This window comes from Coturnix japonica, unplaced genomic scaffold, assembly GCF_054131305.1.
Source record: "Coturnix japonica strain WE unplaced genomic scaffold, WE-NBRP24 Scf069, whole genome shotgun sequence".
In the NCBI taxonomy this organism is placed as follows: domain Eukaryota; kingdom Metazoa; phylum Chordata; class Aves; order Galliformes; family Phasianidae; genus Coturnix; species Coturnix japonica.
The window spans coordinates 159,273-180,209 of record NW_028188972.1 but is presented as its reverse complement, the minus strand read 5'-3'; the positions used below and the strand labels follow the sequence as shown (position 1 = coordinate 180,209).

General features: G+C 50.7%; 1 protein-coding gene across 1 annotated transcript in view; it reads right to left on the bottom strand.

Moving 5' to 3' along the window:
- Positions 1–20,477, bottom strand: part of LOC146751662 (cytosolic carboxypeptidase 4-like) — a 334,880-nt gene extending 314,403 nt beyond the window's left edge. Inside the window, exon 1 of the mRNA XM_085533888.1 lies at positions 19,701–20,477. The gene's annotated coding sequence lies outside the window, so the exon portion shown is untranslated. The remainder of the gene's footprint in view (positions 1–19,700) is intronic.
- Positions 20,478–20,937: the final 460 nt, after the last annotated feature.

The following is a 20,937-nucleotide window of genomic DNA, read 5'->3' as shown; positions in this document are numbered from 1 at the left end:
ATAAGGTCACAGTATCTGCATTGCAAGTAATATCCCAACTGGTGGGAAAGACACTTGACAAGCTTGAAGGTGGGCCCAGAGAGCGTTCTGATTGCAAGGGGAAGATGTAAAGGAAATTAAGCAGCAAGTCACCACTTAAGAGCAGGGATGCTGTTTCAAGTCTATCCACATTCTGCATTGCTTGCAGGCCCGCCACCTATGTTAGTACAGAGACTCCTCGTCACTACGTGGATTGCTCATTCACAGTCTGTTAGTGCTAAACACGGGAGATGATGGATAGTGAGGGCACCACAGCCACCGAGGCCCCCTCTTTCTTCATATTTCTCACTCTTCTTTTGCCCCTGGCCAGTCGCTCTTTGTGAAAAACAATTCCTGCACGTTGCATTACCCTCCACGGTGACCCTCGAGCTGTTTTTTTTTTTTTTTGCCCTTTCAAAACACTTGACAAAGCTGTCACAGAAGGAGTTCGGCATCTGGAAGCTGTGACAGACACGATATGACCTGATTCATAAAACATAACTAAACAGCTTGGGCTGCCAGAGGCCAGGATTTACAGGACTGCGTTTCAAGAACGGCCTTCAACGCCTGCTCTACCAAACACACTCCTACTCTGCCGCAATACAAATTCCCCAGCTCCGATGGGGTGACCTGCAACACTACAAAATGACAGAGCAGCTGAGACACTAATCTTGTTACAGTCTACCCTGTCTCCTGCTGGTCAAGAAGGGGAAGGGATGACCTTGGTGTTGGCTGCACCTTTTACACCAGGCTACAAGGGAAGGGAATGCTATAAAAATAAAAGACATCATTTTTTTTTTTTCAGAAATGACTCCAGCACAGCAAGTACAAAGGAAACAAATCAAGGCACTGATAGTTTCTGTTATATTATCCCTACAGCCTCACTTTTACAATAAAAGCCTCTCTGCATTTTTATTTCCTGAAGGTGCAACCTGACCGACAGTGTATTTAAGGACTTTCTGCCATCCTATCCATCAACCCTTTTTCCTTCATTTTCCCTTCAATCACTAGTTATAGTCTGTTAGGTGATTGCCATGGTACCAAAAGGCAAACATCATTAACAATTACACTTTCTTATACCATCAAAACAGTTTGTCAAACAGTACAGTTCTTCAGTTCACATAAACTCCCTTAATACAGTCTGTATTCTTCAGTTATAAACACTGTGCCACAGAACCAGCACTGATTGAACCACCTCCCTCACACACTTCCTCACAAGAAGTACATAGTATTACATAAATGGGTTGACATTCATTGGTCAGGTGGAATGTACACCTCTCCTCAGGACAATCTTACTAATCTACAGAGTACAAACTCCCGTCTTCTTACATACAAGCAGAAAGTACTTATGAGTGGACAGACAACACAGTCTTTCACTTTGTCCGTGTCTGGCCATTTCCCTCACAGGAGGAAGGAAACATGGATCGGGACTCGGCACTCACCCTGCAGCTGTTCTGTGTCTCACTCACACCACACTCACTCTGACATTTAGATCAAAAACCATGGTTAATTCATACTACACAATGCTGACAACGTTTTCTAGCTGGAATCTTAATAACACTCATACTCTGGTCAACCAGTTGCAAACGTTAATGTTTTTCCCGGAGTCGGCTTGACACACGGTACCAAACACTTAAAGCAGATGATAATATTGAACATACAACCTATAAGCCCCGTGATTACAACTTGGAGAACCCAGGCTACCATTTGACAGGCTATCCACTATATCCCATACCCGTAGGAGAGACCAACCTAGGCCCCTCCTATTGTCAACTACCTGGGAGAGAGTATTTGTTCTTGTTTCCATTCATATGACATACAGTTCCCTTTCATAGGAACTCACCCAAGGAGTCTTCCTACCCCAGCTGGCAACCAAAGCCATGAGCTCACCTCCCTGGGAGCAGCACGTATGGCTGTAAACTGTGTAGGATGTCTCCTCAAGACATATGGGCTCCACTTACCATACACATACCTGGTCCACCTATGGGTGGTCCTTGTCTGTCCCTGCAGTGATCAGGTGAGGAAGGGAGTCCTTCAGAGAAATCTCAGGGTGCGCCAAAAGTGTCTCCCTCTCAGCTGGTCCTGCAGCGAACAGAGCTGGTCCCACCTGGGCCGCCAAATTGACTACAGGAATTGAACTCTATAACCTCTATAACTGATACAGTCTCCCATGACATACTTATACCAAAGTTGAGGAAGTATGGGATAGGTGATTGGACAGTGAAGTGGGTCGAGAACTGGCTGACTGGCAGAGTGCAGAGGGTTGTCGTTGGCGGTGCAGTGTCTGGCTGCAGGGCTGTAACTAGCGGCGTCCCCCAGGGGTCTGTGCTGGGTCCGGTCTTGTTCAACATCTTCATCAATGACCACCCTCAGCAAGTTTGCTGATGACACGAAGTTGGGAGAATTGGCTGACACACCTGAAGGCTGTGCTGCCATTCAGCGAGACCTGGACAGGCTGGAGAGCTGGGCAGTAAGAAACCGGATGAGGTTTAACAAAAGCAAGTGTAGAGTCTTGTACCTGGGTAGAAATAATTGCATGCACCAGTACAGGCTGGGGGAAGAGCTGCTGGAGAGGAGCTCTGCTGAGAGGGACCTGGGCGTCCTGGTGGACGACAGATTAACCATGAGCCAGCAGTGTGCCCTTGTAGCCAAAAAAGCCAATGGCATACTGGGGTGCATTAAAAAGAGCGTGTCCAGCAGGTCGAAGGAGGTGATCCTCCCCCTCTACTCTGCCCTGGTGAGGCCTCATCTGGAATATTGTGTCCAGTTCTGGGCTCCCCAGTAAAAAAAGACAGGGATCTCTTAGAAAGAGTCCAGCGGAGGGCCACAAAGATGGTGAAGGGCCTGGAGCATCTCCCCTATGAGGAGAGACTGAGGGAACTGGGTCTGTTTAGCCTTGAGAAAAGAAGGCTGAGAGGGGACCTGATACAGGTCTATAAATATTTGAGGTGTGAGGGGCAAAGTGGTGAGGCCAGACTCTTGTCAGCAGTGTGTGGAGGAGTGACAAGGGGAAACAGACAGAAACTGGACCATAGGAAATTCTGCACTAATGTGTGCAATAACTTCTTTATGGTGAGAGTGACAGAGCACTGGAACAGGCTGCCTAGGGTGGTTGTGGAATCTCCTTCTCTGGAGATATTCAAGACCTGCCTGGATGCCGAGCTGTGCGACGTGGTGTAGGGAACCTGCTTTGGCAGGGGGTTGGACTCAATGGTCTCTGGAGGTCCCTTCCAACCCCTACAATTCTGTGATTCTGTGAATATCATGGGGTGGTTTGGATGAGGAAAGACGACCCCTTTGAATGACCTTTTGTCAGGGCATGTCCTGGGATTCCTAGGATCCTCAAAATGCAGCATTGCTTCTGTCACTGAAAAATGGGGCCCTGTGTGGGACGGAGGGAGGGTCCATGAGTCCCTGGCCCACCTGACTGAGTATTTCCATGGTCTTAGCAAAGACATACTTACAACTTGAGAATGACAGTTAGCTGCGTTCATGGTGGCATGGCCACTGCTGATGGCCTTGAACTGTCTGAACATAACTGAAGAGGCTCAGGCTGATGCAAATCAGCTATTGAATGACAGTGTTGAAAAACTGGAAAGACAGGTGGCAGTTTTGATGGGGAAAAAACCTAATTCAATCATTCTCCTATGGAAGATCAGGAACATCTCTCTGGAAGACCATGGGGAACCTGTACAAGGGAATCTGTATAAAATGGACTCTGTAAATGAAGGCACTAAAAGGTCAGATTTTGAGGTTCCATTTGGACTAGATCTATTTGAGATCTGACTGATTGTAACCCAAAAATGAAAAAAAAAAAAATGCAGGATAGGCTGGTGGGAGTGCCCTGACCAGTATCCAACCCCCCAAACCCTGCTGCCCAAAATACAGCAGCTGAACTGATGGATATAGTACAGTGGTTTAGACAGAAACCAAGAGAGCATGCCAGCATAGCTGCTCTGGTTATGGGACATGGAGGCAGAAAGCGCTGTGGTGAATGGACTGGAAATTTCAAAACTGACATCCATTACTACTCACCCTGCCCTCAGGCAAAGACTGTATGCTCTGTCCAACATAATGAGGATAGCCATTTGATCAGTGAATGATTTATGGCTGTGTGTCATATAACATGGCCAAATAAGAATGACATACCATTAAATATCAGCCTGTGGTCCTCTATGGAGGACTAACAAAATTATATTAGAGAATTAGGCATGAAAGAGGCAATCTATGAAGATGATTTTGAGAGCCCAGTCAATAAATTTTTCATCAGGAACGAGGGATCTCATCCTACAGCCATCACCTTTACATCAGGATGGGTCTATGTTATCCATACTGAACCCCCCAGTGGCCCTCAGGTGCTGTAATACAACAGGCTGCCCAATTGATGGGGAGACAAGAGTGCCTGCAGCCAGATGCAGTCTCTGAATGGTGGTGGAAAGGTCAGAGAACCATCTGCTGCCATGACTTAGGCGTCCAGCCCCTAAGGTAATCCAGTCTGGACCCATTAGGGTCTTGAGACAACCAATGTTTAAAGACCAGATTAGAGCAGGAGTTCAGTTTAAAAAGATCGATGGACAGCATAATCAGGAAAAAATATCTGTTAAACAGGCCCAAGCACTGAGTATTTATAGTCCAACCTTTTCAGCCAAACTAGATGTGAATGTAACTCAAGAAGGGTCTGGATGGGGGCTCTGGCAGAGCCAGAGTTCTTTGTGAACCCCTATGAGGTTTTGGTCACAGGTTTGGCATGGAGCAGAATAAAGATACATCACAGTTGAAAAGCATTTATTGGCTACCTATTCTACACTACAGGTGGTAGAACCAGTAACTCAGATTTCAGAGGTTATCATTAAACAACAAGGCCAGTCCAGGGGTGGGTAAAAGATCTAACACACATCTCTATGATAGGGGTGGCCCAATCACAAGCAGTGGTGCGCTCAGTTGTTCTGCTTGCCTGCTCCTCACGGACTTTGGAGAAATCTATGCCTGTTGCGTGTTCGAGTGCATGCGCAATGCCATGTGGAGGGCTTATCACAATAAAGATTGGCGGATTTGCTGCGTAGACCGGTCAGAACTCAGATCTGCGTTGTGCTTCCTGCGGCACCAAACGCCCAACAGTGGCAGTTCCGTGTATTGGCCAGCAGGTGGCAGCAGAGACCACGGAAAGAACCTCTGCGGGACAGACCCTGGGGATCCGTTCTCTTTTGATTATAGGGGAAGAACACAAAGATGGAAGAGGAGGAAAGGGGGAAAAAAAAAAAGAAAAAAAGAAAAAAACAAACCACAGCAAACAAATAAAAACTTCTCCAAACGTAGCAAACGTGAATGTCTGTCAATAAATAAATGAGTAATTGAATTGATTTCTGTTTCCACTCTCCCCCGCCCCCCTCAACTTCCGAGATGAAGAAACACCTGGTATCAATTGTACAGATGCACACAGTGAAGCCAGGGATGGTCTGAAACGCAAAGCAGCTGAGCAGCTTTTAGAAGAAAACAGAGTAGTAACAACTTCTGTACCTACATTCACCACTCTGAGATCCTGTCTGGGTCTCCCAAGGCTTGTAAATAACCACTGGGTCGGTTCTGATGTCGCGTGATTTGTTGTCAGTTCTCTCATGGTTCTCCGGTCAGTTCTCCGGTGCCAGGATCTGCCACAGGGCATTCTGACCACGGGCATCATGTTTCTACGCTGCCGCCTGCATTTAACAGGCAATGGGACTGCCCAGCATGTGCAAGGCAGCACCTCTTTCACACCACCAGAATGTTTAAGGCTGTTGGGATTGTTGTTAGCGTCCCATTAACACTGAGGCTAGAGATACCCTTAGGATTGACATTACTATTAGCATTACTTTGATGGTGCCCTATCTGGGTCATTTCCAGGGGATGTCAGGAGTAAGGCATAGTGTCAGGAGAAAAAGAACAGACTCTGTTACTTTATAAAAGTGATAATAGAGAGATTGGAGAAAATACAACTCTTAAATAATACAAAGCGTGCTTCTGATTGGATGCAGGCATCATCTGGGCTCTGATTAATATTACTTTTAAGGTAAAGATTACTGTTACCTTAATGATTGTTTTTTGGATTATGATCAGGTTAAAGGTTCCTTTTGCTACAAACTTCTAGCATCATTTTTGTTGTTGCATTTGGAGTTAGGGACGATTTTAGAATCAGGGTAAGGGTTAGGATTAGAGTTACATTGCTGGTTAATGCTGTTATCTTTACAGCTCCTGTGAGGGTTGGGGTCTGGGTCAGGTGTTTAAAAAATGAAATGAGAAAAGAATAAAAAAAATATATTGAAAGCTTCAGATTTCCTTAATCTTTGTGGGAATCATATAATGTGCAACTCAGATCTACCTCTTTGTGCAGTGACTGCCTGTAAATTTGCTAGAGCCTAATATAATATGGCCTTGTGCTTTCCGCTAACTCACCTTCATTTCATTTTCATTACATTTGCTTGGTAGTCAGATTTTGGTGTGTGGATATTTTAAAACAATCTAACTGACATTGGCAAAAAATTAAAAATAAATTAAAAAATGCACGACAGCATCGTATCAATTTTTATAGATAAGATACAGAAGAGCAGTTTTCCTTAGTTTTCTGTGCCTCTTTACTTTCTTACCCCCTCCCCTTGTGTGAGAAACTCTCAAAGTCAAAGATTTCTAGTCAGGCAAAGATGGCAGCGATAGCAGCAGTGCTTATTCATTATTGCAATACTGCGCGCACATCCCCTATTGGCAAGGGAGAAACTGCACACCAGTCAGTGAAATCAATTCTGTTCTATGCCCTAAACCCAATGCAGGTGATGCTCTCATGGCTCTCATTGGTTGAGCATCTCAGGCTCACAGACTCCTCCAGACTGTTGCTAGGTTTCATTTCCATATAAGGTCAATTACCAACCTCTTGTTTTTAGGTCTGCCTTGTACTTTTCTGCAGAGAGAGAAGGGCAATGTTTCCAAAAGTCAGTACATTCATTCTGTCCTGTGCTGGGCTCTACCCACCCTGTGTATTTATCTTGTGCTTGTCTCAATTCTCCCCATGTCAGAATGCCCCCAGTCTGAACTTAACTCTGTTCAGCAACTTTCTTGGTGGAAAAACTACTTATACAGCTGTTTTACAAGAGGGTTATACATTCAGTTAGGGCCTACACTATGTACTGAAAATACTGGAAACTTCCACTGCAAAAACACAATCTACCTCTCCCATCTGTGCAGCCTTGCAGACCCAGAGCACGCCAGGTTATTTCTGCTTTCATAGCATTTGCATGCTGTAGGGTGAGCACAAGGTTCTGCTGCTTGATTCTTCTGCAAGAGCTGCCTACCGGCAAATGGTTGCAGGGATGGAGGATGTGACAGAAAGCATTTGTCTCCACAAGAGCAGAGTTACATTCAGTGCAGAGTGTGAGAGTCAGGTTGGTGTGGAAAAGCACTGACACGCTGGGGATGATGCAGTGCTCACATGTCTAACACTCACAGACATTACTGTCAGAAGGATGGTGCTGTGTTGTGCTTCTACCTTTGGCAGCCCCTGGAGAAATGCTGTGGCACACAGAACACCTTTGTATTGCACTGACTGCTGCCATGCAGCATGGATTTCACACCAAATCCAGAGGAGCATGACTGCATCTATTTGCCCTGAGAAAAACTACTGTAGCTGAAGAGATGAGGAGGCAGCTGCTCATCTGCAGAACAAGCAGCACTGCCAGACACTGGGCCAGGTGAGCACCTCCTGCTGCAGCGTGATGATGACAGGGCTGGAGATGATCTGCAAAGCCAGCTTAAAAGTGGGAGACATGAGTCAACATGGCAGGAGGACAGAGGTGTTAGGGAGCAGCCAAGGCATCAAAGAGTATCAAAAGGCTTTGAAAGGTATCACAAAGTGACAGCCAGGAAGACTGGGATTATCATGAGCAGCAACCTGGATGCTAGAGATTATTTGCTCCCATACAAAATGGTAGAGATCTTGCTGCAGACATCCCAAAGCCAGGCAAAATGGGAACCCAGAGCTCTGCCTGCACGAACCCCACAGCCATAGCATTGCAAGCTGAGCTGCCTTGCTGTTTGTTGCATTCATCGCAATCACTGTGAATGAATACTCAGAATGCAGTCAAGGCGATAATTGAGCATGAGTGACTTTATTCAATAAAAGACAGGAGGGCTTGAGAGGTCAGGGGTGAAGATGGGACCCCTCTTGTCAAGATGAGAGTGGCTCAGAGCTGGTGCTGCTGCCTGGTGCCTGGGACTGGCAGCCTGACTCTAAGTCCCCATCTAAGATGCTCAGCTTCACCTCACTGATGCTGACCTGCTCCTGCATGGTGGTGCTGCTGCTGGGGCACTCGGGCTGTGCTTGGGATGGGCAGCACTGCAAAGGCACTTGTTATGGTTTTGCAATTTGGTTGGTGTTGGTATTCCACATCAGAACACCATGCTAATAATGGGAGTAAAGGGGACAAGTTTTTTTCCTGTGAACTGCCTTAATGAGCATGTGGGGTGGGGCACCGGAAGGGAAGTGAGGAAGGGGACGGGGTTGCTGGACCGGCTCCCTGCGAGGAGACAACGTGGTCAGAGCTTCCTGCCTTCCACAGCTCCATCGGTGAGATTTGGGACTTGGTATTCTCTTTGTTGAAACTCTCTTGTTGTTGTTTAGTGTTATTAGGTTATTAAACTGCCATTCGTTCTCAGATCAGCTTTTTCCTCCCTCATTTTTGGTTAGACCTAATCGCAATCTCCCTTCCCTTCCCCGTCTCCCTAAACGCACGTGGCCGGGCTGCGCCGGGCCGCCCCGCATTGCCGCTAGAGAAAAGGGGGAGGGCTTTTGTTCCTGCTGCCCCGGGTTGTGCCCACTGTCCCGGAGTGAGCTCTAGAGAGAACTCCGTGACATTTTTGGTGGAGAATGCGGGCACAGCTCAGGGCAATGTTTTGGGCAGTAATTAGGTGGTCTTTTTCAGCAGCCCTGTATGTAGGACTGATAGTCCCTAGGTTCCTGTGGTCCTGGCTTAAGGACTTCCTGATGTTGGGGGTAGGGGTAGATTTATTAAGCCGATGGCTGGCAGGGATAGAGATATCTGCCTGGCTCCCTTCCAGACTAACGAACATCACAGGCACCGTGCTTGAACTGGCTCACGAATGCTCTGAATTCCTTAAGTATGACTGGGGTGTCAATTGGAATACTGTGTTGTTAGTCTCTCTAATTGTAGTAGTTTACTATAAATTGCAGAGAGACTTGCAAAGAATAGTGCAGAGAGACTCAGGAAAAGGGCCAGAAGCATCGGGACCCCCAGTATCAGGTAATCTCACCCCTGAACACCAGAGGGACCTTGGGAAATTAATAGAACCCCTGAGTGAGTGTGGGAGATCAGGGGGATCTCAGAACGAATGGCTTATGAAAAAGATAGAGAGTCTCGAGAATGAGATCCAAATACTAAGGGGAAGGCAACAAGTTAATCCCAGCCGACCACAGGAAGCACCAGCATCAGTGTCAGTCGCCCCAGTGGAAGGCCAGAGTTGGGACGTGTGTCCTCACGTCTGGAACGGATGGAGGAAGTAGAGGAAGATCCGGGCGAGGGACCCTCCCCAAAACCACCAAGGAAGGCAACTCAGAAGACTAACAGACATGGAGAAGATAGTGACGATGAAGGCCAGAGATGGGAGCGTGTGCCCTCACGTCTGGAACGGATGGAGGAAGTAGAGGAAGATCCTGGTGAGGGACCCTCCCCAAAACCACTGAGAAAGGCAACCCAGAAGACTAACAGACGCGGAGAAGATAGTGATGATGAGGGAAAAGTCACTGCTTCCTCTATTCGTAAACCTCTGAAAATTACTGAAATCCAAAGTGCGAGAAAGGAGTTTGCCCGACTCCCAGGTGAACGCCTTGTCACTTGGCTGCTCCGGTGTTGGGACAATGGGGCCTCCTGCATGTCCCTAAGCTGCGATGAGGCTCGTCAATTAGGAAACATTGCTCGAGACTCATCTATTGATAGAGGAATCAGCAGATGTCTCAATGGAGTCGCCAATCTCTGGGAGAGGATTCTATCAGCTGTAAAGGCAACCTGTCTTCTCAAAAGTGATTTGGAGCCTGTACTGGAAAAATGGAGTACAGCTGAGGAAGGTATCCAGTACCTGAGAGAAATGGCTGTGGCAGAAATGCTGTTCGATCCCACGTTTGTCCCTGGGGACCCAGAGGATTACCATGACCCAGAAAAGGTGAGCGGTACTCCGGAAATATGCAAGAAACTCATACGGTCAGCACCAGTGAAGTATTCCAGTGTACTATTAACGAACTCTAACAGGTATGATGAGCTGGATAGGAGACCTGAAATTTTTGAGCTCATCCTTTCACTGCAAAATATCGAATACTCACTACTGCCACACCGTACCACCATCGCAGCCATCTGTAAAATGGTGGATAGAATGGACCGAATGGAGAAAAGACAGGACAACATGCAGAAGAGCTGGTCTGCGGCAAGGAACCACAGTGAACCTGTGGCAGTCTCAGCTGTCAGACGCAAATGCACACCTGTCCGAGTGAAGGACCGCAGTGAGCCTATGTCACGTGGTGCCATGTGGAACTACCTGCGTGACCATGGAGAGGATATGAAGAAGTGGCATGACGAACCCAATTTTGTACTGCGAGCTCGGGTAAGAAAATTACAAAAGAGGTCAGCCACTACTGAGGTTGCCTCTACCGCCTCAGACAACCAATAGAGGGGCCCTGCCCTCAGCCAGGGGGGGGAAAGGGATAATAGAGTGTATTGGACTGTGTGGATTTGGTGGCCTGGCACATCAGAACCACAAAAATATAAAGCACTGGTGGATACCGGTGCACAGTGCACTCTGATACCCTCAGGTTTCGAAGGGACAGAACGGATACATATACATGGGGTGACTGGGGGTTCGCAGGAACTGTCTGTATTGGAGGCCGAGATAAGCCTCACTGGTAGAGACTGGCAGAAACATCGCATAGTGACTGGCCAGGGGGCTCCTTGCATACTTGGAATAGATTACCTAAGAAGGGGAAATTTCAAGGACACCAAAGGATACAGATGGGCTTTTGGAATAGCTGCTATAGAAACAGACAATATTAAGCAGCTGTCTGATTTGCCTGGCCTATCAGGGGACCCGTCTGCTGTGGGGTTACTACGGGTGGAAGAACAACGGGTACCAATTGCCACGAGAACAGTACACAGACGACAGTACCGTACTAATAGGGATTCCTTGCTCCCTATCCATAAGCTCATTCAACAACTAGAAAGTCAGGGAGTAATTAGTAAGACCCATTCACCCTTCAATAGCCCCATATGGCCAGTGCGCAAAGCCAGTGGAGAATGGAGGCTGACAGTAGACTATCGTGGCCTTAATGAGGTCACACCCCCATTGAGTGCTGCAGTGCCAGACATGTTGGAACTCCAGTATGAACTGGAATCAAAAGAGGCAAAATGGTATGCCACCATTGATATTGCCAATGCATTCTTCTCTGTCCCTTTGGCCACAGAGTGTAGGCCACAGTTTGCTTTTACTTGGAGGGGTGTTCAGTACACTTGGAATCGTTTGCCCCAGGGGTGGAAACACAGCCCGACCATCTGCCATGGGCTGATCCAAGCCACATTGGAACAGGGCGGTGCTCCAGAGCACCTGCAGTATATAGATGATATCGTTGTGTGGGGTGATACAGCGACGGAGGTTTTTAAAAAAGGAGAACGGATAATCCAGATCCTCCTGTCTGCTGGTTTCGCTATTAAGCGAGACAAAGTGAAGGGCCCTGCCCAAGAAATCCAGTTTCTTGGGGTGAAATGGCAAGATGGGCGTCGCCACATCCCAATAGACGTGATCAACAAAATTACTGCAATGTCTGCGCCCACTGACAAAAAAGAGACACAGTCCTTTTCCTGGGTGTGGTAGGCTTCTGGAGGATGCACATCCCAAATTATAGCCTCATTGTGAGCCCCCTCTATCAGGTGACCCGAAAGAAGAATAGCTTCGCGTGGGGCCCTGAACAGCAGCAGGCCTTTGAGCAAATCAAGCAAGAGATAGCCCGTGCTGTGGCCCTGGGGCCAGTACGGATGGGACAGGATGTGAAGAACATCCTTTACACGGCTGCTGGGGAGAAAGGTCCCACTTGGAGCTTGTGGCAGAGAACCTCAGATGAGACCCGAGGCCGACCCCTAGGATTCTGGAGTAGAGCATATAGGGGGTCGGAAGAGGTGCTACACTCCAACTGAGAAGGAGATCTTAGCCGCATATGAAGGGGTCCGGGCTGCCTCTGAGGTAATTGACACCGAAACGCAGCTTCTCCTGGCACCTCGACTTCCAGTGCTGAATTGGATGTTTAAAGGGCAGGTTCCCTCCACTCACCATGCCACAGATGCCACATGGAGTAAGTGGGTTGCACTAATCACACAGCGGGCCCGGATGGGGAACCTCAGCCGTCCAGGGATCCTAGAAGTGATCATGGACTGGCCCGAAGGTAAAAAGTTTGAAGCACCACCAGCAGAAGAGGTGTCACGCGCCAAAGAGGCTCCCCCATACAATGAACTTCTGGAAAATGAAAAGAAGTTCGCCCTGTTCACTGATGGATCGTGCCGCATTGTTGGGAAACATCGCAGATGGAAGGCTGCAGTGTGGAGCCCCACACGACAAGTTGCAGAGGCCACGGAAGGAAGAGGAGAATCGAGTCAATTTGCGGAGGTAAAGGCTGTCCAGCTGGCCCTAGACATTGCTGAGTGGGAGAAATGGCCAGTGCTTTACCTCTATACTGACTCATGGATGGTGGCCAATGCCTTATGGGGGTGGTTGCAGCAATGGGAACAAAACAACTGGCAGCGGAAAGGTAAACCTATTTGGGCCGCTGAACTATGGAAGAACATTGCTGCCCGAATAAAGAACATGGTCCTAAAGGTGCGTCACGTAGATGCCCACGTGCCCAAGAGTCGAGCAACAGAGGAGCAACAAAATAACCACCAGGTAGATCGAGCTGCCAGAATTGAGGTGGCTGAGATAGACCTGGATTGGCAGAATAAGGGAGAGTTATTCCTAGCTCGGTGGGCCCATGAGACCTCAGGCCATCAAGGCAGAGATGGAACACATAAGTGGGCTAGAGACCGAGGGGTGGACATAACTATGGATGCTATTGCGCAGATCATCCATGATTGTGACACCTGTGCCATGATCAAACAGGCCAAGAGGATGAGACCTCTCTGGGGGGAAGGGCGATGGGAAAAGTATAAATATGGGGAGGCATGGCAGATTGATTATATCACCCTGCCAAAGACTCGTAATGGTAAGCATTATGTACTCACCATGGTGGAGGTAACCACTGGGTGGCTTGAGACATATGCGGTACCCCATGCCACTGCCAGAAACACCATATTAGGCCTAGAGACACAAATCCTGTGGCGACATGGCACCCCAGAGAGGATCGAATCAGACAATGGGACTCATTTCAAAAATTCACTGGTGAGCACTTGGGCCAAAGAACATGGCATCGAGTGGATCTATCACATCCCCTATCACGCACCAGCCGCTGGTAAGATCGAGCGCCACAACGGTTTGCTGAAAACCACGCTGAAAGCGATGGGTGGTGGAACATTTAAGAACTGGGAGAAACATCTAGTAGAAGCCACCTGGCTGGTAAACACCCGAGGATCAGCCAACTGAGACAGCCCTACACAGTCCAACTCCCTGCGTACCGTGGAGGGAGACAAGGTTCCTGTGGTGCATGTAAAGAATATGCTGGGAAAAGCGGTTTGGGTCCTTCCAGCCTCTGGAAAGGGGAGGCCCCTCCGTGGAACTGTCTTTGCACAGGGACCTGGGTGCACCTGGTGGGTGATGCAGAAGGATGGGGATGTTCAGTGTGTGCCACAGGGAAATCTGATGCTGGGGGAGTGCAGCCTGTGATTCCATGTGTGTATATATATATATATATATCTGTATGTACATATGTAATGCATGTTAACTACTGTTCTGTTTATATGTTGATAAAAGTTAGGCATGATGTGATGATGTGTAATAAGGGGTGGAATGTTATGGTTTTGCAATTTGGTTGGTGTTGGTATTCCACATCAGAACACCATGCTAATAATGGGAGTAAAGGGGACAAGTTTTTTTTTCTGTGAACTGCCTTAATGAGCATGTGGGGTGGGGCACCGGAAGGGAAGTGAGGAAGGGGACGGCGTTGCTGGACCGGCTCCCTGCGAGGAGACAACGTGGTCAGACCTTCCTGCCTTCCACAGCTCCATCGGTGAGATTTGGGACTTGGTATTCTCTTTGTTGAAACTCTCTTGTTGCTGTTTAGCATTATTGGGTTATTAAACTGCCATTCGTTCTCAGATCACCTTTTTTTTCTCCCTTACTTTTTGTTAGACCTAATCGCAATCTCCCTTCCCTTCCCCGTCTCCCTAAACGCACGTGGCCGGGCCGCGCCGCATTGCCGCTAGAGAAAAGGGGGGGGGCTTTTGTTCCTGCTGCCCCGGGTTGTGCCCACTGTCCCGGAGTGAGCTCTAGAGAGAACTCCGTGACAATGAGGAATTATAAACTGGAATACCAGATACCTGGCAACGTAACAATGCTTTGGCAATGAAAACAGCTTTATTCATCTCTGTAATAAACCAAACCAAACCAAAACAAAAACAACAATCCAACATGACATTGACAGAGAAACTTGAACAACAACAACAAAAAACTTCAAGGGAAAAAACAGGCATTCAACTTTCAAGTCAGCTAATCGTGTGTTCTCATGGAAATGATCTTATAGGAGTTCTTGTTGAGATACTCAGCAGGAAGAGCAACCTCAAAAATAAAGCATGAGACATGGTTTTGCAGCACTGGGAACCAGATACAAGCACTCAGTTTGCCAGTCCCATGCTATGCAATTAAAGAGGCCTTTACTGAGGTTTCCCATTAGCCACTGAATTAGCCATTTGACAAATCACCTTTTGCATTATTCAGCCTGCTCAGGACAAACATTATCTGTAGAGTGATTTAACCCACAAGAACATGAGAACTGCTACACTGGCTTAGGCCAGCAGAACAGCTCCAGCCCCAAGCCACAGGCAGCAGGCAGCCAGCAAGGCAGGCACGGGGGAATGGAGCCCTGTGGCCAGCGCTGCCACCCTCCTCTGCACCAGGCACTACGTCAATGTGCACTCAGACACAGACCTTCCCCTAGGTCTTACTCCCTTTAGGCATCACAGACTTCACTACACCCTTCTAAATGACAGGACTATTTGGCAGCTAGGACAGCTGTCACTGAAATCCATGACCCCAGTTCATGGCAGGGCAATGGACTCCTCTGACTAACAGTCTGGATCTCAGATTGTCCACCTATGATTGTAGTAAGGGCACTGCACAGGGTGTTCAGAGAAGCTATGGATGCCCCATCCCTGGAGTTGTTCAAGGCCAGGCTGGATGGGGCTTTGGGTAACCTGATCTAGAGAAAGATGTAAGCATTAGAACTAGATGATGACTAAGAGCTTTTCCAACCCATACCATCCTATGATTCAAGGAGCTGAAGATGGCACAGTACCTGTCCCTGAGCATCAGGGGACCAAATACCAGACTTGAGACCTTTTCTGAGAACCATACATTTAACTTCTCTGTGGCCCGTCTCAACATCCTACAGATACCAATTGCTCTCAATTCCTCTACAGGTTTTCTTACTTCAAGAACCATAAGCAAGAGATGCCACAGAAAATTACTATTATTACCATTCCATCATAGTCTGAAGGCCAGTCAGACACAGAATCACCAACGCAACCACTTTTGCAGCAGGGTTAACTGGGAACATTTATGAAAGCTTGGAACTAGAGTATCATCTTTTACCCCTGGATCTGTACTGCCAGTTCCAAAACACTACCTGGACAGCAATTACTATTGCACCACAGCATGCAGTGAGATCAGCCCCTCCACCTGCAATTACTTCCTGGTGTGTCCCTTTGGGGCAGCATACAGCACAGCTCCCACTCACCCAGAGCTCAGGAGCTGACAGATCAGTTAACTTGGTCAGGAGAACCTCATGCTCCTCTCTGTCAGCTCCCCTGCTGCCAAGCACAGGTGGGTACCCACATTAGCGCTGTTGTGGATGAGGGGTGGCCCCAGCAGGAGCACCACTGAAGAACATTGGCTGGCTGCCTGGGCCTGCTGCACACCTACAACAGACAAGAAGGTGCTTCTTCCAGGATTTGTTTCCAAAATGATGTCTCAAACTTCACAGTATTCAGCATGCAGGAACCATGTAGTCAGAAGGTATATCTGACTAATCAGAAGCAAATCTTCCCATTGTATCACAAAGTAAACAATTATTTTATATATATTTATGGAGGGAATGGCTCACTTTTAAGCAACAAAAGCCTGTAGTTGTTTGGATTTGGCCTTAGAGGCTTGAGTATGTCTCCAGTACTGCTTCAATTCAACCGTATTTCTTTTTGCTCTCCATCTGCACCATAACACGCTTTCACTTCCAAAGCATTTCAGGTAACAACTTGAAGAACAATTTTTATTTTAAACATACACACACATCTCTTAGCATAAAACTCATCAAGTAGTGTCAGCAAGCACATTTTAATAGCATAATATCGAAAAGTAATTTTACTACTATCTAAGAGTCTGAAGTCTGCAGAGGATATATTTAGATGCATATAAATAGACAACAGTCGGTGATGTCTGGTCAAAGGAGTACAAATCTTTCCTAATGCATGGAATTTGCCTGGCCCCAAACACTGCAACAGCACTTAGACAAGCCTTTTCTACTTGGCTCAAATTCTGCCAGGCCTGTTAATAACAAAGCTATTAGCATGATTTTCTGGATGGGTTGCTTGCTTAGAGAATATTCAAAGATTGTTCTAATAAACTAAACCCGTTACCACATCTGAAAGCATAGGAAATATTGATCAACAATGGAAAGCCATTATCCTTTCAGCATTTAACATATCCCCATGCGCCCCAACAGACCGACAAGCTCTCCAGGTACCTTCGGACGCTCCATCTCCCCACTGCTTGCAGGCACCTTTGCTTGCCCAGACCACACCAGCGGGAACACCATCCCCATCTTCTGAAATTTTTGGAAAAAAATGTACACCAAGGCAGCTGCGTGGGGAGCTCAGTTACAGATTGGCCTGGGGAAGCTCCGTTTCCCTCTTTCTGTGCTGTTCTGACACATTTGTTTTTGGGTTCCCACCTGTTTTGCCCCACATACCTCATCAGTCCCATTCTTAGGTTGGACAACACCTTACCTTCTTCCTCTACCTCATGGTCAACATCTACCAATGTTCATAATGATGCAGCCAAATACAAATCTCTTCAGGCAAAAGATTTGTACAACAAATTCAAAGACAGCACCCAAGAAACCATCTGAATAACACTGCACCTCCTTGAGCATAAACCAAAGATGAGATTGATGAGTGCAAGGAGTCCATTCCTGGACTTGTGTAGGTTTTAGTAAGCCACAAAACTGGTAGACCAGCTCAGCTTCTAACTCATGCGAGACTCTTCAAATAGCCAGGATTTATTTCCACTGACTGCATTGCCATGAGAAAACTGGTAACTGCTTTTTCTGAAAGAAGAAATGCAAGCTAATATACCATGGGAAGCTTCTTAGTAAGCTTTGTGACTGGAGGCCTAGCTGGCAAGCTTGGGTGTGCATTTTGATACAGCCTTAATGCATTAAAATGCATTTATTATGCATTTAAACAAATGCATAATCCCTTGAGAACAGCTTATATTTAGAAATGTAGATCAGAAAGGTGTTTGGGCACTGAGAGCATTCAGTTTCTGGTATGGTTCTTCCTGCAGAATTGAACCTGACTCTCAGACCAACAGAGAGGAATCGCTGCTCCACGTTTTGGAGCACAGCGGCTCCACCCCACCAGGACAGATTCCAGCAGTAAAACACAGCAGTGGGCTGACACCAAGGGGAGACCCACACACAGCCCACGGCTCCAGGGGATGACTCCAAGCTAATGGAACCAGGCAGAGGCCCCACCACACCACGAGGCACACACTGCCCCAACAGCCCTGGGCACTGTGCTCCTGCCGATGGCTGCAGCTAGGATGGGTGCTGCCAGAACCAGCCCAGCCCTCCCAAGGAAGTAGAAAACCTTTGACACACAGTTATCACCAAAAGGCTCCAACAACCCAGGGAGGATCCATCCATCCCACTGCTTTGTTGTCTGTCGACCTTCACTTGAAAAGGGCTGGACATGCAGCATTCAGACAAGGATTCTCAGAAGGAATGAGCAGACACCACCTTACTCTGGGGACATGTAAACGTGAATGGGAAAGATCAGTAACCAGCAACATGACGAGAAAGGCATAGGTATCCTGGGCTGTCAAGCTCTGTAGGAGACAGCCAGAGACCGTGCAGGGACAGCCCCAGCTAAAGGCTCCCAGCTTTCCCCTCCTTGGTTTGGGGGCTGGTCAGATGATGTTCACACCAGCAGCTAAGGCCAACACACCCTCCTGTTCCAGTTGCTCAATGCAATGAAAATTGCCTGCCCTGGAGACATGACAGACCAGGCTAGAGAGAGAAGACAACAGCACAGGAGAGGAAATACTGCTGCCCTGTATCACAGAAGAAAATGACAGAGGGCAGTGGCCGTGATCTGCAGATGCCATGCTGATGCCAAGCCAGCGCCTGGCAAGCAGCAACAGCACGAAGGGCTGTGACAGCTCCTCGCCCACCTCTGCCCGTGCTCCCCAGGTGTGGCAGCACTGAACTGCCCCTCCGTGTAGCCGCCCTCCGTGGCCCCCTCCTCAGCTGCAGCCGATCCCTGCAGGGAGGTTTGTTTGTTCCTGACATCAACATGGCTGCAAGGTTTCGGCTGGCTCCTCAACAACTGCCGTGCTGTCTCCCCTAACGGGAACCTTCCATCAGAAAAAAAAAAAAAAAAAAAGGTTGATTGTGTCCTACATTTGCTTTCCCGCAGACGAGGAGCGCTCACTACACACAAAAAGGAGGGGAGGGGAAGGGACGGCACTTAACACAAATCCTGGGATCCCGGGGACAAGCGACAGCCTCCCAGGACAGAGGTGCAATGAGAGGCGTGTGCCGGGCGAGGGCAGCGGGACGGCGCGGCTGACGGGAGCCTCCCGCGGTGAGGGCAGGCGGCAGGAGGGAGCCGGGAGCCGCATCTCCGCACACCCGGTGCGTTCCCTGCGGAGGAGCTCAGGAACCCCCCGCAGCCGGAGGAGCCGAGCCGTGCCCCCGAGCGAGCGCCCGGCAGGACCGCGGGCACGGCCGCGACCCCGGCAGCGCAGGGCTCGGGCGGCACCGCGCAGCCCCGGCCCGGCCCGGCGGTGCCGGCGCTCCCCAGACGGCGGCAGCACCGCGCCAAGGAGCGGAGGGGGCGGCGGCCGCCGCGGTATCCGCGGCCCTGCAGCACCCCCAGCCGCGGGCGGCCGCCGGCGCCGTCCCGCGGGCAGCGATGGGAGCGCGGCCCGGCCCGGCCCGGCTCGTGGCGCCCACCCCACCCTCGCCCCGCGCGGCCCCGCGGCCGCCGCCCCCCCGGGAGGGGAGTCCCAGGCGCCGGCGGACACCCCGTCCCGTCCCGTCCCGGTGCGATGCGGGGCGAGCCCTGCACGGAGCCGGGCGGGACCCCGCCGCTGGCGCCCTCCCGCGCCCCTTCCCCCATGAATAAGTAACGGCGGCTGCAATGCGGCGGGAGCCGGGCGACGGCCGCCAGCTCCGCGATTACCTGGTGCCTCTCGGGGAAAGACGGCGTCCGGAGCGCTTCCCCTGCAGCGGCGGCCGCGGCCGGGCTCCGGCGGGGCTTCAGACTCTCGCAGCAGGCAGGCTGGCCGCCTCTCTGCCCTGTGCCATGGCTCAGCAGCCGCATCCTAGACCGGCTCCGCGGTGGCGGCTGCCGGCGGCCGCGGAGGGAAGGGCAGCCCGCACGGACGGCCCCATGGAGCGCGGCGGCTCGGCTCCGGCTCCGGCTCCGGCTCCGGCTCCGGCTCCGGCTCCGGCTCCGGCTCCGGCTCCGGCGCGGGCAGCGGCAGCGCACATGCACACACGCACACACCGCGCCGGGCGGGCGGGAGGCGGGGGGACGGCGCGGGCGCGGGGCACGCAGCGGCGCAGCCCTCCGAGCCCGCTCGCATCGCCCCGCCGCGGGCAGCCCGCGCCGCTCCGCTCCGCGCCCGCCGACCTCGCGGTGGAGCCGAGCCGGGTGAATCCTCGCCGAGCGCTGCGTGTCCGCGCTTCGCTGCGGAACGACGGAGCTTGGAGGGGGGGGGGGGGGGGCCGCGGAGCCTCCCCGGGGGCACCTACGGCGCGGCGGGCGGCAGGGCCATGCGGCTCCGCGCTCAGGCGGAGCAGCCGCGGCGCCGCGCGGTGCGGTGGGGCAGGGCGGGGTGCTCGGCCCGGCCCTTCGCTGCGCCCATCCTCCGCACCCAGCGCTGCCGCCCGGCCCCGGCCCCCGCCAGCGGCGCCGCGCGATGCAGCACGGAGGCGGCCGCCGCCTCCCCCGCGCCGCGCCGGGGCGGGCACGGGATGCGGGCGCTCCCCGCCCCGCACGCACGGCTGAGCCGCAGCCGCCCGACCGCGCGCAGACGTGTCGCGGGCCGGGCAGCCGCGCACCGGGCGGGGCAGCGTCGACAGGGAGCACGGAGCCACGAGTCTGACCAACGCTCGGGTCGGGATGCGGGAGGGACGCGGGACCCCGGGCCCCGTGGGGAGGCGGGTGCGTGAGGAGCGGAGCGGAGAGGAGAGGAGAGGAAAGGAGAGGAGAGGAGCGGAGAGGAATGCTGCTGCCACCGCTCAGGAGCGTTTTCGGCTTTCGAGCGGCTTTTCCGCTGAGGGAACCGGCAGAAACGGCTGCGGCGCCAGGAGGAGCCACGCACGGATTCGAGGCGGCGTTGGAAGCCGAACGCGGAGCTGCGCGGAGCGGAACCGTCTCCTGCCGGCCCGGCCCCGGCCCCGACACGCGGCTG